This window comes from Nerophis lumbriciformis, linkage group LG15 (genome assembly GCF_033978685.3).
Source record: "Nerophis lumbriciformis linkage group LG15, RoL_Nlum_v2.1, whole genome shotgun sequence".
NCBI classification, from domain to species: domain Eukaryota; kingdom Metazoa; phylum Chordata; class Actinopteri; order Syngnathiformes; family Syngnathidae; genus Nerophis; species Nerophis lumbriciformis.
In genome coordinates, this window is record NC_084562.2 from 37,169,106 (window position 1) to 37,185,768 (window position 16,663).

The following is a 16,663-nucleotide window of genomic DNA, read 5'->3' on the forward strand; positions in this document are numbered from 1 at the left end:
AAAAACGTTATGACAGACCGCCTTAAAAAACGGAATGGAATTTGTTTTATTTTTTACTGAATGAGACACCCAGAATAAAAATAAAAAATGTGGGATTTACAATATTAACTATGAACGATAAAACACTGAATACTGTCAACATATGAACGCACACCCCCTCTCGATCAACATATTTTACAAACGCAACAAACAGCGAAATAAGAATGTGAAGGGTAAAAAGAAAAACACCTACGATCTGATACATCTGATACATCACTAAGCTTTAGAACATTGTTGTAAAAATCTCCTTCTGCGTTTGTCCCTGACACCCGCATTTCAGGCAGGCCGCTCTGGAAACACTCTGTGGAAACGCTCCCCACCTACACTGCTTGTTGCCTTGTCTGAGCTGCTGCGACTTAGATTACCATAGTAACTAGTATATAATGCATAAGCGCGGATTCCAACCATTGAAATACTTTGTATAGTTCAAGACTTACGGTACATGCCCCTAAAGCTGACCAACACGCCGGATTGTAGTCAGCTGGAGGCGTGTCTTAATGAAATTAAACAATGGATGTCCGCTATCTTCTTGCAACTCAACGCCAAGAAAACGGAAATGCTGATTATCGGTCCTGCTAAACACCGACATTTATTTAATAATACCACCTTAACATTTGACAACCAAACAATTACACAAGGCGAATCAGTAAAGAATCTGGGTATTATCTTCGACCCAACTCTCTCCTTTGAATCACACATTAAGAGTGTTACAAAACGGCCTTCTTTCATCTCCGTAATATCGCTAAAATTCGTTCTATTTTATCCACTAGCGACGCTGAGATCATTATTCATGCGTTCGTTACGTCTCGTCTCGACTACTGTAACGTATTATTTTCGGGTCTCCCTATGTCTAGCATTAAAAAATTACAGTTGGTACAAAATGCGGCTGCTAGACTTTTGACAAGAACAAGAAAGTTTGATCATATTACGCCTATACTGGCTCACCTGCACTGGCTTCCTGTGCACTTAAGAAGTGACTTTAAGGTTTTACTACTTACGTATAAAATACTACACGGTCTAGCTCCGTCCTATCTTGTCGATTGCATTGTACCATATGTCCCGGCAAGAAATCTGCGTTCAAAGAACTCCGGCTTATTAGTGATTCCCAGAGCCCAAAAAAAGTCTGCGGGCTATAGAGCGTTTTCTATTGGGGCTCCAGTACTATGGAATGCCCTCCCGGTAACAATTAGAGATGCTACCTCAGTAGAAGCATTTAAGTCCCATCTTAAAAGTCATTTGTATACTCTAGCCTTTAAATAGCCCCCCTGTTAGACCAGTTGATCTGCCGTTTCTTTTCTTTTCTCCTCTGCTCCCCTTTTCCTTGAGGGGGGGGGGGGCACAGGTCCGGTGGCCATGGATGAAGTGCTGGCTGTCCAGAGTCGGGACCCGGGGTGGACCGCTCGCCTGTGCATCGGCTGGAAACATCTCTGCGCTGCTGACCCGTCTCCGCTCGGGATGGTGTCCTGCTGGCCCCACTATGGACTGGACTCTTACTATTATGTTGGATCCACTATGGACTGGACTCTCACAATATTATGTCAGACCCACTCGACATCCATTGCTTTCGGTCTCCCCTAGAGGGGGGGGGGGTTACCCACATATGCGGTCCTCTCCAAGGTTTCTCATAGTCATTCACATCGACGTCCCACTGGGGTGAGTTTTTCCTTGCCCGTATGTGGGCTTTGTACCGAGGATGTCGTTGTGGCTTGTGCAGCCCTTTGAGACACTTGTGATTTAGGGCTATATAAATAAAGATTGATTGATTGATTGATTGAATTTGAAGACATCCCTGCACATCATAATGGCAGCTACAGTTTCGAATATCCGGCGGGCCAGATCAAAAAGCTTAACGGGCCTTAATTTGCCCAGGTCTGTTCTATAACATGCTGTTTATCCTCCTTATATCAAGGTACACAAAGATAAGGTTTTGGGTCATCGTTCGTCCCAAAGTAGTCGTCAATGGCTCTCACAAAATCTGCCATGATTTGTGGTAGTTGTTATTGACGGAAGTAGCGTTTGTTGCTATGCACTTTGCGAAATCAATGTGCCCGGGGAAGAAGTTGTAATATGCTTAAACTGACCAAAGTACTGTAAGTATTAAATGTTCCTGTTACTACATTACTGTACATACATAACTGTAGCATGTATATAAAATGTTGTTCAAGATTTTTGGAGGTTTTCTATAGGGCTCTATAGGCAGAATAGGTGAAGCCCCAATGCCTGCATTATTAGCCACATTGGGCTAGCAGGTTTTTTTTACAATCTTGACGCACAGAAAAGAGAAAGACATTTTTTTTGTCTCACATAGGGATTGTGGATGATGAGATGAGATGAAAATTCCACAAAAATTGCATTTTTTCTCTAGATATCTTATTGCTGGAAATGTACCTATTTGCCGTTAAACACAAACAAATAAGTGATTATCAGTATGTAAATAAACTTAATGTTTGATCATATTACGCCTATACTGGCTCACCTGCACTGGCTTCCTGTGCACTTAAGATGTGACTTTAAGGTTTTACTACTTACGTATAAAATACTACACGGTCTAGCTCCGTCCTATCTTGTCGATTGCATTGTACCATATGTCCCGGCAAGAAATCTGCGTTCAAAGAACTCCGGCTTATTAGTGATTCCCAGAGCCCAAAAAAAGTCTGCGGGCTATAGAGCGTTTTCTATTCGGGCTCCAGTACTATGGAATGCCCTCCCGGTAACAATTAGAGATGCTACCTCAGTAGAAGCATTTAAGTCCCATCTTAAAACTCATTTGTATACTCTAGCCTTTAAATAGCCCCCCTGTTAGACCAGTTGATCTGCCGTTTCTTTTCTTTTCTCCTCTGCTCCCCTTTTCCTTGAGGGGGGGGGGGGCACAGGTCCGGTGGCCATGGATGAAGTGCTGGCTGTCCAGAGTCGGGACCCGGGGTGGACCGCTCGCCTGTGCATTGGCAGGGAACATCTCTGCGCTGCTGACCCGTCTCCGCTCGGGATGGTGTCCTGCTGGCCCCACTATGGACTGGACTCTTACTATTATGTTGGATCCACTATGGACTGGACTCTCACAATATTATGTCAGACCCACTCGACATCCATTGCTTTCGGTCTCCCCTAGAGGGGGGGGGTTACCCACATATGCGGTCCTCTCCAAGGTTTCTCATAGTCATTCACATCGACGTCCCACTGGGGTGAGTTTTTCCTTGCCCGTATGTGGGCTTTGTACCGAGGATGTCGTTGTGGCTTGTGCAGCCCTTTGAGACACTTGTGATTTAGGGCTATATAAATAAAGATTGATTGATTGATTGAATGTAACTGTTAGACCCAACAAATGTTCTTCTGGAATGATTAGATTAAAAAAAACACTTAGACGTTAAAAGGAGGGGACACATTTTCATTTAGGGCTAATGGCCATGTGCCTATCGTCACCGCAACAATTTCAAGTTAACTTTTGGCCAGAACAACTTTTTGATGGAGCCATCATACAGGTAAAAAAAAGTATTTAATAACCAATACTTAGATATATGAGGTGGGGACTTGTCCAGGGTGTACCCCACCTTCCGCTCGATTGTAGCTGAGATAGGCTCCAGCGCCCCCCGCCACCCCGAAGGGAATAAGCGGTAGAAAATGGATGGATGGATGGATACTTAGATATAGTGCAACAGAAAAGTGCACAGGAAGCATAACAAAGCTTGAACACTCATGAATCAAACAATGCAGTACAGCTCATACAATGATCCAGCATCGAGAGGCAGGTGATACTGGACTAAAAAAACCCTCCTTATCAGTGATCAGAGGCAAGTGAGTCCACTGACTGCTAATCAAGAGCAGGTGAGGGGAAACTGCGTTCAAACCAGCGAAGTGATAGTAACCCTGAAGTTGAAAGACAAATAAGAGCGCAAGACAGGAACTAAAACGCTAAACATAGGAAAACACAAACACATGACCAAACTGTCAGGAGCAATCCTGACATAGTTGGATTTCCATTATTTACAATGGGAAACATTTTGCCTGTTCTATATTCAAGGTTTTTGGCATCCTGACAGACATGCAGACACACTGATGCACTTTTGAAGCTTAATTGCCAACATTAACACACCAGCAGTAGTGTAAAATTTAACAAGGTATTTGCACACTTGCACACAAAAAAATTGGTAGCCCTCAATTCCAGCTACAAATCTCAATTCTACGCCTCTTATCCACCAAGCAAACCTGAATAGTTCTTTGGGCTTTCCATGGTGATGGAGAGGGCCAAGGTGCATTCACAGACACAGCCAGACCCTTACAGTATCTTTAAATTACTTGTGTTGTGGACTATAACTATATACAACAAATAATTTAAGTAACTTGAACTTCTGGAGGGGATTCAATTGGAAAAAACTGTATCCATCCATCCATTTTCTACCGCTTGTCCCTTTTTGCTTTATCAAGTGTCAGTTCAGTTATTTTTAAGTCAATCGAAAAAAATCGTCGTAGTGAATAGGAACTGGGGGGTTTGAGGTAATGGCAGTTTGCCCCTCACTTCTTACAAGGGATCAGTACAGGAATGTGGTTCCACAGCACCGTAGTAACCAGACTAAAAAAACAGTAGCAGCCATTTACTGTACAATAAGGTGATATTGTGTAAGTAATATCTTATAAGTAATTTGTTTTGCAAATCCTTTGTCCTGCATTAATGCTGGTTATGTTCCTTTAATTAGGGCAATTATGTTCAGTTCAGCTCAGTTCAGTTCAGTTTCAGTTCATTTCGAACATGCATAAAATACAATTACAGTTACAATGTAGTGCATCACATATTTACAGTTGTTTTCATAACAGCACGTCTGAAAAGGAGTAGGAAGAAGCAGAGCTTATTTAACCCTACCCCTTTTCATATCATAACAGTTTCTTAATTTGGTAAAATGGTTACTTTGGTATAATTTTATTCACAATATATTATTTAAGTATTTCAATCAGTATAACTATATTCCATTTAAAAAATAAAAATGGTATCACTTAGCACTGTCAAACTATTTTTTTTTTTTAATCAGATTAATCACAATTTGAATTTTGATTTATTGTGATTAGTCACAATAAATTACTTGCCTACAAAATAAAAAAATAAAAAAATATATTTTGACAGAGACACAATTTTATTGTGAGAATGTCATACACAAACATTATGGAATCTTACTTTGGAGGCGCGATTACAACACAGTTGGCGTTTGTGACAGCTCCTTTAGCACAATTTCTCCAAACCCACACACACATGTGAACCCCACACAGCGATCACATTAAAGTTGAACCTGCCCTGGCCCAAGACCTTGGGGATATATTGTGTATTATTGCATTTAATGCTAGTATTTGCATAGTCAGACAAAAGAAGAACAAGTCTTCCATCTCGAGGGAAAAAGCTGTGAACAATGACACTGATTTTTACTGCAAAGGAGTGCTAATTTCAGGGATTACTAAAAAATAGAAAGCAAGTTGTATTTTCCTGTCTTAATGTCTTAACCGTTACCTAGAAGACACTAAAAAGATTACGTTTATAGTTTATCTCGAAAAAACACCCAAAAAACTGCCAGACATGTGTGTGCAGTGTCTCTTTGTGTTCAGTACTAATGTTGGCCTTTTGTTCCCAAAAAGCCTCAGAAGCTGTCAGACTGTGAGTTTGGACAGAGATGCTTTAAAAACGCTGGTTTGATCAGGTTACAACGAGTATGATGTAGAGCCGGGGTCCCCAAACTACGGCCCGCGGGCCGGATCCGGCCCCCCAGCATCCAAAATCCGGCCCACGGGAAGTCCCAAGTTACATTTTTTTTTTTTTTTTATCCTTCCTTTCTAATCCATTTTCTACCGCTTGTTACTCTCGGTGTCTCCTTGCCGCTCAGACAAATCATATTGTCTAAAAATGAATTTTCCCATCGACAACGTGACAATGTTAAATGTTAAATGTTGATGAACATCAGTTGATGTTAAATGACAAAACAGATTATAAAGACAATGCATATATACAGGTAAAAGCCAGTAAATTAGAATATTTTGAAAAACTTGATTTATTTCAGTAATTGCATTCAAAAGGTGTAACTTGTACATTATATTTATTCATTGCACACAGACTGATGCATTCAAATGTTTATTTCATTTAATTTTGATGATTTGAAGTGGCAACAAATGAAAATCCAAAATTCCGTGTGTCACAAAATTAGAATATTACTTAAGGCCAATACAAAAAAGGGATTTTTAGAAATGTTGGCCAACTGAAAAGTATGAAAATGAAAAATATGAGCATGTACAATACTCAATACTTGGTTGGAGCTCCTTTTGCCTCAATTACTGCGTTAATGCGGCGTGGCATGGAGTCGATGAGTTTCTGGCACTGCTCAGGTGTTATGAGAGCCCAGGTTGCTCTGATAGTGGCCTTCAACTCTTCTGCGTTTTTGGGTCTGGCATTCTGCATCTTCCTTTTCACAATACCCCACAGATTTTCTATGGGGCTAAGGTCAGGGGAGTTGGCGGGCCAATTTAGAACAGAAATACCATGGTCCGTAAACCAGGCACGGGTAGATTTTGCGCTGTGTGCAGGCGCCAAGTCCTGTTGGAACTTGAAATCTCCATCTCCATAGAGCAGGTCAGCAGCAGGAAGCATGAAGTGCTCTAAAACTTGCTGGTAGACGGCTGCGTTGACCCTGGATCTCAGGAAACAGAGTGGACCGACACCAGCAGATGACATGGCACCCCAAACCATCACCCAACCATGCAAATTTTGCATTTCCTTTGGAAATCGAGGTCCCAGAGTCTGGAGGAAGACAGGAGAGGCACAGGATCCACGTTGCCTGAAGTCTAGTGTAAAGTTTCCACCATCAGTGATGGTTTGGGGTGCCATGTCATCTGCTGGTGTCGGTCCACTCTGTTTCCTGAGATCCAGGGTCAACGCAGCCGTCTACCAGCAAGTTTTAGAGCACTTCATGCTTCCTGCTGCTGACCTGCTCTATGGAGATGGAGATTTCAAGTTCCAACAGGACTTGGCGCCTGCACACAGCGCAAAATCTACCCGTGCCTGGTTTACGGACCATGGTATTTCTGTTCTAAATTGGCCCGCCAACTCCCCTGACCTTAGCCCCATAGAAAATCTGTGGGGTATTGTGAAAAGGAAGATGCAGAATGCCAGACCCAAAAACGCAGAAGAGTTGAAGGCCACTATCAGAGCAACCTGGGCTCTCATAACACCTGAGCAGTGCCAGAAACTCATCGACTCCATGCCACGCCGCATTAACGCAGTAATTGACGCAAAAGGAGCTCCAACCAAGTATTGAGTATTGTACATGCTCATATTTTTCATTTTCATACTTTTCAGTTGGCCAACATTTCTAAAAATCCCTTTTTTGTATTAGCCTTAAGTAATATTCTAATTTTGTGACACACGGAATTTTGGATTTTCATTTGTTGCCACTTCAAATCATCAAATTTAAATGAAATAAACATTTGAATGCATCAGTCTGTGTGCAATGAATAAATATAATGTACAAGTTACACCTTTTGAATGCAATTACTGAAATAAATCAAGTTTTTCAAAATATTCTAATTTACTGGCTTTTACCTGTATATACACACATTGTCTTTATAATCCGTTTTGTCATTCATATATATATATATATATATATATATATACAGCCTGTCCCCCGGCCATTTTTTTTTAACTCAATGCAGCCCCCGAGTCAAAAAGTTTGGGGACCCCTGATGTAGAGCATGGGTGTCAAACTCTGGCCCGCGGGCCGTGTAATTCCACTTGTCCGCTTTTCACTCAGTCCAACGAATGCTGGCCCAGTCACATAATATGTGCGGCTTCTGCACGCACACACACACACACACACGTGAATGCAACGCGTACTTGACCAACAGCGATACAGGTTACCCTGAGGGTGCCCGTATAAATAAATCAAATCAAATCAAATCAACTTTATTTATAAAGCACATTTAAAATTTAGCACAGGGGTAGCCAAAGTGCTGTACATTGGGCAGGTTAAAAGATAATACGAGTACCGAGCAAACACAACACAACACAAACAGAACATGATAAAAAATAAATAAATAAAATAGAATAAATAAAACATAAAAACAATAACACTGTTAGAAATATGCGCCACACTGTGAATCCACACCAAACAAGAATGACAAACACATTTCGGGAGAACATTCGCATCAGAACACAACATAAACACAACAAAACAAATACCGAGAATCCCATGCAGCCCTAACTCTTCCGGGCTGCAATATACACCCCCGCTACCACCAAACCCCCCCCCAACCGACGCACTGCAAAACAAGGGTTTTTACTCCTTCAATATAACCTTAATGATTCCAAATCCTCATATTCCGTCTGTGCGTTTTCTTTTTAAACAAAAAGGTATTTGCATGAATGTTCCTGGGCTAAATATACAAGCTGTTCACAAAGTTTTGATTATTTAAAATTGTTTTTTTTAAAAGCAATTGATTAAATCTTTGTATTACGGTAGATTTATTCCACTATCCCTGAGGTTATTAAGCTTTTTAACCACATTGTATTTATTTGTGTATTGCAGTACCCTGTTGATCAGACTTGGGCAAAATACAGCCCACAGGACATTTCCCAATTATTTTTGTTAAACATTCAACATCGAAACATGCAGCCAGCAATTTTATACTGTTAAACTTGATGTTTTTATATTGATTTTACTTACTCTGTTGTTGTTATACTGCTACTGTTTGTGCTCTCAGGTGCTGTTTGAGGTCATGGGAGCTGTTAAAAAACAGATTTTGACAGTGAATAATGGTGACAATTATGACAGTGACAATAAGGCTATTCTATTCAGTGCTCTTTTTAAATTATTGTATGTTTTAACGTCTTGAAATCACAGTAACAGTGTAACACTTCAAAAAGTGATTAATTAAAGTATTCCTTACTTAAAAACAATGACGACGTTAGGAACGCCTAAACCTCTCAAAATTGCTACCCCTCTAGAAAAGACAATGTGTTTCAGGGTTTACTGAAACAAAGACGTATGCACTCAATTAGTGGAACTACAGGACTAAGTATGGTAGACATCCATCGCCATGTCCATGTGCAGCACGTTACAAGAAACGTATATACAGAAACTAGTGGTTGGAATCTTTGGGCAGCTCACGATTCGATTAATTTCCAATTCTTGGGATACCGATTCAATTAAGAATCGATTCCAAACAATTCCCGTTATATATTTGGTATACTGTATAAATGATCATTTTAAACCTTTTCAAAACAAGTTACCGGTTACAACATCTCCTCTTGACTGCTGATGTATGATTTATACAGTTGCGATCAAAAGTTTACATACACTTGTAAAGAACATAATGTCATGGCTGTCTTGAATTTCCAATAATTTCTACAACTTGTATTTTTTTGTGATAGAGTGATTGGAGCACATACTTGTTGTGCTCTTGTTGTCACAAAAAACATTCATGAAGTTTGGTTCTTTTATTAATTTATTATGGGTCTACTGAAAATGTGACCAAATCTGCTGGGTCAAAAGTATACATACATAATATGTCCCTTGGCAAGTTTCACTGCAATAAGGCGCTTTTGGTAGCCATCCACAAGCTTCTGGCAAGCTTCTGGTTGAATTGTTGACCACTCCTCTTGACAAAATTAGTGCAGTTCAGCTACATTTGTTGGTTTTCTGACATGGACTTGTTACTTCAGCATTGTCCGCACATTTAAGTCAGGACTTTGGGAAGGCCATTCTAAAACTTTCATTCTAGCCTGATTTAGCCATTCCTTTACCACTTTTGATGTGTGTTTGGGGTCATTGTCCTGTTGGAACACCCAACTGCGACTTGGAAAGTCAGTTAAGCAACAGCCCTAGCTACATCTGATTGGCTGAATTGCAGGAAAAGACAGACTCTTCTTCTCAAATCGAATCATCCATGAGTTGACAGTAAGATAGTTGCACAAGTCAGCTAGGAAGCAGCGGGTCTACTTTAGTTTGCCTTAACTGAAACCATCATTACAACAGTGACACCAGTGACGTGCAATGAGGTTTGAGGTTGGCGAGGCACTGACCCACTAGTCAGAATTACAAACATACAGAATGATGCTAAGTCACTGACCCATTAGTCAGATTTACAAACATACAGCATGATGCTAAGTCACTGACCCACTAGTCAGAATTACAAACATACAGTATGATGCTAAGTCACTGACCCACTAGTCAGAATTACAAACATACAGTACGATGCTAAGTCACTGACCCACTAGTCAAAATTACAAACATATAGTATGATGCTAAGTCACTGACCCACTAGTCAAAATTACAAACATATAGTATGATGCCAAGTCACTGTTCCATTGGTCAGATTTACAAACATACAGTATGATGCTAAGTCACTGACCCACTAGTCAGAATTACAAACATACAGTATAATGCTAAGTCACTGACCCATTAGTCAGATTTACAAACATACAGTATGATGCTAAGTCACTGACCCATTAGTCAGATTTAAAAACATACAGTATGATACTAAATCACTGACCCACTAGTCAGATTTACAAACATACAGTATGATGCTAAGTCACTGACCCACTAGTCAGAATTACAAACATACAGTATGATGCTAAGTCACTGACCCACTAGTCAGAATTACAAACATACAGTATGATGCTAAGTCACTGACCCATTAGTCAGAATTACAAACATACAGTGTGTTGTCTGTCTATTTGTAAATAATGCAGACGAGACGTGTTGGCTGAGTTCTAAACGTTTACTCATAAAGCGTGCTCATAACAACATTCTAGCTGCCGGCATGGCTACATTCAACAACCTTCTAGGGCTACCGCGCATGCTCATCATTCCTGTTGCATGCTGGGTAGTGTAGTTCTTATATTCCCTGGCACACAACATCACATACAGTATGATGCAAAGTCACTGACCCATTAGTCTGATTTACAAACACACAGTATGATGCTAAGTCACTGACCCACTAGTCAGAATTACAAACATACAGTATGATGCTAAGTCACTGACCCATTAGTCAGATTTACAAACATACAGTATGATGCTAAGTCACTGACTCACTAGTCAGATTTACAAACATACAATATGATGCTAAGTCTCTGACTCACTAGTCAGATTTACAAACATACAGTATGATGCTAAGTCACTGACACACTAGTCAGAATTACAAACATACAGTATGATGCTAAGTCACTGACACACTAGTCAGAATTACAAACATACAGTATGATGCTAAGTCACTGACCCACTAGTCAGAATTACAAACATACAGTATGATGCTAAGTCACTGACCCACTAGTCAGATTTACAAACATACAGTATGATGCTAAGTCACTGATCCATTAGTTAGATTTACAAACATACAGTATGATTCTAAGTCACTGACACACTAGTCAGATTTACAAATGTATTCATATTCGGGGTTTGGGGATCCCTGCCGGGGATTTTTTTCTATACTTTTATTGTAATATTTTCAGAATGTGTTTGTTCTATTTTTGGCCAAAGTAAGACAAAGAAAACAATCTGAAGTTGTCTTTATTTTTTTGTTTCAATGCCATGATTTTAATAGTCCGGCTCGCGTGTGCGCAGATTTCCCTCCATGCGGCCCCTGAGCTAAAATGAGTTGGACACCCCTGATGTACAGTTTTACAATATATGTAACAGCTGCAGAAAAAAAAGGGCAGCCTAAAATAGAGAGTAGATGCAGCAGAAAATAGACATTATAAACAAAGAGATGTAGCTAACATAGAAGCGGTCGGACAAATTAAAAAAAAACTTGAGAGTTCCGCGGGCCGGATTTTGGACGCTGTTTGGACTGCACTAGACAGTATATCTTACCTTTACTTACAGGTAAAAGCCAGTAAATTAGAATATTTTGAAAAACTTGATTTATTTCAGTAATTGCATTCAAAGGTGTAACTTGTACATTATATTTATTCATTGCACACAGACTGATGCATTCAAATGTTTATTTCATTTAATTTTGATGATTTGAAGTGGCAACAAATAAAAATCCAAAATTCCGTGTGTCACAAAATTAGAATATTACTTAAGGCTAATACAAAAAAGGGATTTTTAGAAATGTTGGCCAACTGAAAAGTATGAAAATGAAAAATATGAGCATGTACAATACTCAATACTTGGTTGGAGCTCCTTTTGCCTCAATTACTGCGTTAATGCGGCGTGGCATGGAGTCGATGAGTTTCTGGCACTGCTCAGGTGTTATGAGAGCCCAGGTTGCTCTGATAGTGGCCTTCAACTCTTCTGCGTTTTTGGGTCTGGCATTCTGCATCTTCCTTTTCACAATACCCCACAGATTTTCTATGGGGCTAAGGTCAGGGGAGTTGGCGGGCCAATTTAGAACAGAAATACCATGGTCCATAAACCAGGCACGGGTAGATTTTGCGCTGTGTGCAGGCGTCAAGTCCTGTTGGAACTTGAAATCTCCATCTCCATAGAGCAGGTCAGCAGCAGGAAGCATGAAGTGCTCTAAAACTTGCTGGTAGACGGCTGCGTTGACCCTGGATCTCAGGAAACAGAGTGGACCGACACCAGCAGATGACATGGCACCCCAAACCATCACCCAACCATGCAAATTTTGCATTTCCTTTGGAAATCGAGGTCCCAGAGTCTGGAGGAAGACAGGAGAGGCACAGGATCCACGTTGCCTGAAGTCTAGTGTAAAGTTTCCACCATCAGTGATGGTTTGGGGTGCCATGTCATCTGCTGGTGTCGGTCCACTCTGTTTCCTGAGATCCAGGGTCAACGCAGCCGTCTACCAGCAAGTTTTAGAGCACTTCATGCTTCCTGCTGCTGACCTGCTCTATGGAGATGGAGATTTCAAGTTCCAACAGGACTTGGCGCCTGCACACAGCGCAAAATCTACCCGTGCCTGGTTTACGGACCATGGTATTTCTGTTCTAAATTGGCCCGCCAACTCCCCTGACCTTAGCCCCATAGAAAATCTGTGGGGTATTGTGAAAAGGAAGATGCAGAATGCCAGACCCAAAAACGCAGAAGAGTTGAAGGCCACTATCAGAGCAACCTGGGCTCTCATAACACCTGAGCAGTGCCAGAAACTCATCGACTCCATGCCACGCCGCATTAACGCAGTAATTGAGGCAAAAGGAGCTCCAACCAAGTATTGAGTATTGTACATGCTCATATTTTTCATTTTCATACTTTTCAGTTGGCCAACATTTCTAAAAATCCCTTTTTTGTATTAGCCTTAAGTAATATTCTAATTTTGTGACACACGGAATTTTGGATTTTCATTTGTTGCCACTTCAAATCATCAAAATTAAATGAAATAAACATTTGAATGCATCAGTCTGTGTGCAATGAATAAATATAATGTACAAGTTACACCTTTTGAATGCAATTACTGAAATAAATCAAGTTTTTCAAAATATTCTAATTTACTGGCTTTTACCTGTATAAATGAAGTCCATTCGCCTTTCCTTCTGGACAAAGATCTCTATGACTTTGTAGTAGAAGTCCTCCTTTTTCTCTTTTTTTTTTTAGTTTTAAAAGTCTCTCTTTCTCAATTGAGATCCACCTCCACTTCGACAAGTCTGGCTACATTAATCTCCTTTTTAATGTCATTTCTGATCACATCACCTCCTGCTTCTATCAAATCATGCTGTATTCTGTTTGATGTGCCAGTAAACACAGTGGATGATGTTTCCAGGTGTTTTGCTAAACGTTCATCTTTCTCTGCATAAGAGTGCAATAGTTCCACATAATTCCCACTAACTCTCATCGTTACCACAAAATGCAAGCTCCTGTTTCCCCAAAAAGCAAGTGGCGTTTATCAGGTCTTTTAACATCTCACGATTTTCCTTTACATTGGCATTGTGGATGCTGACATTAAGTCTCCGTTGTTCAATTAGAGCCAGATCAATACGTGATATTCCAAACGTTTTTAAAGAAATATGACCTTGAATGTGGGCAGATGAGCAGATATTTTTCGAGGCTTCTTGGCAGGTTTTGCAGATCCATCCCACCCATCCCTTTCCCTACCGCTTGTCCCTCTCGGGGTTGCGGGGATGCTGGAGCCTATCTCAGCTGCATTCGGGCGGAAGGCAGGGTACACCCTGGACAAGTCGCCACCTCAGTATATCCCATTTTGATCCAAACACGGTCACTCGTTGAGAATAAAAGGCAGGGAAAGCAATTAAGACGTTTTTTTTTTAGCACAGCCACAAATACATTATTTTCCAGTATACCAATACTTTTGAAATGAACGCATTATTTTCTGTCCTCGGACTACACACGTTTGAATGAAATCTGGCAGCTCTGGCGTTGGTCTCCCAGTATTAATGACTTCTTGCTTTGATTTGAAAGTCCAGTCTTGAAAAATTCCTTACTTTAGAAATCAAATCCTCCATTTTTAGGGCGAAAAAGCATCACAGTTTGCGGGAAGCAAAGCAGTTGTTGTCTGTTGTTTTCTTCTTCTACTTCTTAAGGGTTAACCAGTGTTAGCAGTTCATGAACTTTTGATATACAGTATCACCCACTACTTTGAGGCAGAAGTACTTGCTGCCTCATGGCCTGCCTTTTGCCCGTGGCAACAAGCCCCCTCGCATGCACGCGCTCAATACACTTTGTGCGTAGCCGTGGAGGCACCACCTGTGTATGCCTCACTTCTCGTCTGCCTTGTTGTTTTGATCAGGAAACACGGAATTTCCGCGATTTTGACCCTTGAAAATTACCAAAATATACAGGAACCACACCAAAATCACATAGAAAGCATGGACCAAAAGAGAATTATTAAAACGTATTTTATTTTATTACTTCGTTTTTGAACATCTCATGGTTAAGCCTTTTACCCCCCTGGTGGCAAGGTGAGGCACTGCCTCACTTGCATCCCCTGACAGCACGTCACTGAGCGACACAGACTACAGGTGAGTATCAGTTTATTATTTTAATCTACAACATTAATACTAAACGTCTGGAGTTTTATCATTACTATGTTAATCGTTACATCTCTATCTGACCACATCAGATTCTCCTTGTCTGAACAATTCAGGTGTGTATTGTCAAACATCAGACAGGCCTGTATTGTACATGTGTTTTTGAGAATGGGGGCCTTGCAGGCACTGCGGTATCTAAATGCATTAAAGCAAAGTGCGTGACTGATGCTTTTACTCATGACTGTGCTTTCAATTCCCTTGACATCATAAACCAACTCCTGCCTTGTAATTCTGGGCTTGTTCCTCACTTGTATCACAATCATCCTTACCCCACCAGATTAAATCTTGCATGGACTGCCATCTTGTATTCCTTCTTTTTCAGAATTTTACGCCATTAGTCCTTGTTTGTTTTTCTCATCAAGCTTCTTGCTGATCATTTTTCAAGGAGAATTATGATTATTTTAATCTACATTTAAAACACTTCCTTGTGGTAGAATAGATTACATGTATTGGATATGATTTGGTGTAAATTTTGCTCAAGGTAATTTTTATAATTTCCAGTTTGCAAATGAAACCACACTCCAGCCCCTGGAAAACTATTAGAATTTGTCTTTGAAAAGGTACACTGTCTTAGAATATTTCTTGAAGTCGTCACCGCCGTTTTTTTCCATACACAGTCGACAATATCTTCAATAAATATTACCATATTTTCTGGACCATAAACCGCTGCTTTTTTCCAACACTTTTAACCCTCCAGCTTTACAAAACTGTGGCTAATGTATGTGTATTTCTTTGCAAACGGCCATAATATTTTGTATTCAACAGGTAGTTGTCATATTACACCGAGAGAGACACTGAAAAGGTGTATTATTGTTTGTGCTATAGAGCCATATTTTGGACGAGTTTTTTCACTGCAGGTGCTGCTGGTTGAAAATGTAATTGATGTTTTGTGCCGTGAACCGGAACTATAACCTTCCATAGCTCGAGAGGAATCTGAATTCATCACTCCAAGCCACGTTTGTGGATTTACAATATAACTAAAACATTTCATATACTAAACAGCAGAGGTGTGGACTCGAGTCACATGACTTGGACTCGAGTCAGACTCGAGTCATGAATTTGATGACTTTAGACTCGACTTGACAAAATGTAAAAAGACTTGCAACTCGACTTAGACTTTAACATCAATGACTTGTGACTTCACTTGGACTTGAGCCTTTTGAATTGACATGACTTGACATGACTTGCTACTTTCCCCAAAACCCAAAGATGACACAAAACGGTTTGCAGTATGCAACACATGCGGTTCCAAAATGACTGATGGAGAGGCAACAACTTCCAACTTCGTCCGGCATTTGAAGTTGCACAAAGAACGGTAAGTTTTGAATGTGAGATAACGTTTATTGGCTAAGTAACGTGACTTTTATTTGCTGTGTAGTTAAATCAGTGAGGCTGTAAACTCACTGCTAACGTTATAACGTTGTTGCAAACACGGGAATCTGTTGCAGTTCACTACCTTATTCATACTTTTTGTTCAGTGATTTTTTTTAAGCAGGGTTACGTTAGTCAATATATCACACGTAACGTTAGACGGCGGTCAGCAGCACCGCGTATTTTAGCCACCTAAAAAAAGACAAAAATAGTCAAATAAAGGTCAGTTAAAATGTATACTATATTATGAATATGTGTACCGTTTTAGCTAGCTTTCTG

The 16,663-nt window shown here is 40.3% G+C and overlaps 1 protein-coding gene across 1 annotated transcript in view; it reads right to left on the reverse strand.

Annotated features, from left to right (window-relative positions):
• LOC133616089 (multiple epidermal growth factor-like domains protein 10) overlaps positions 1–16,663 on the reverse strand; it is a 572,792-nt gene that overhangs the window by 454,910 nt on the left and 101,219 nt on the right. Inside the window, exon 2 of the mRNA XM_061975174.2 lies at positions 8,730–8,788. The gene's annotated coding sequence lies outside the window, so the exon portion shown is untranslated. The remainder of the gene's footprint in view (positions 1–8,729; positions 8,789–16,663) is intronic.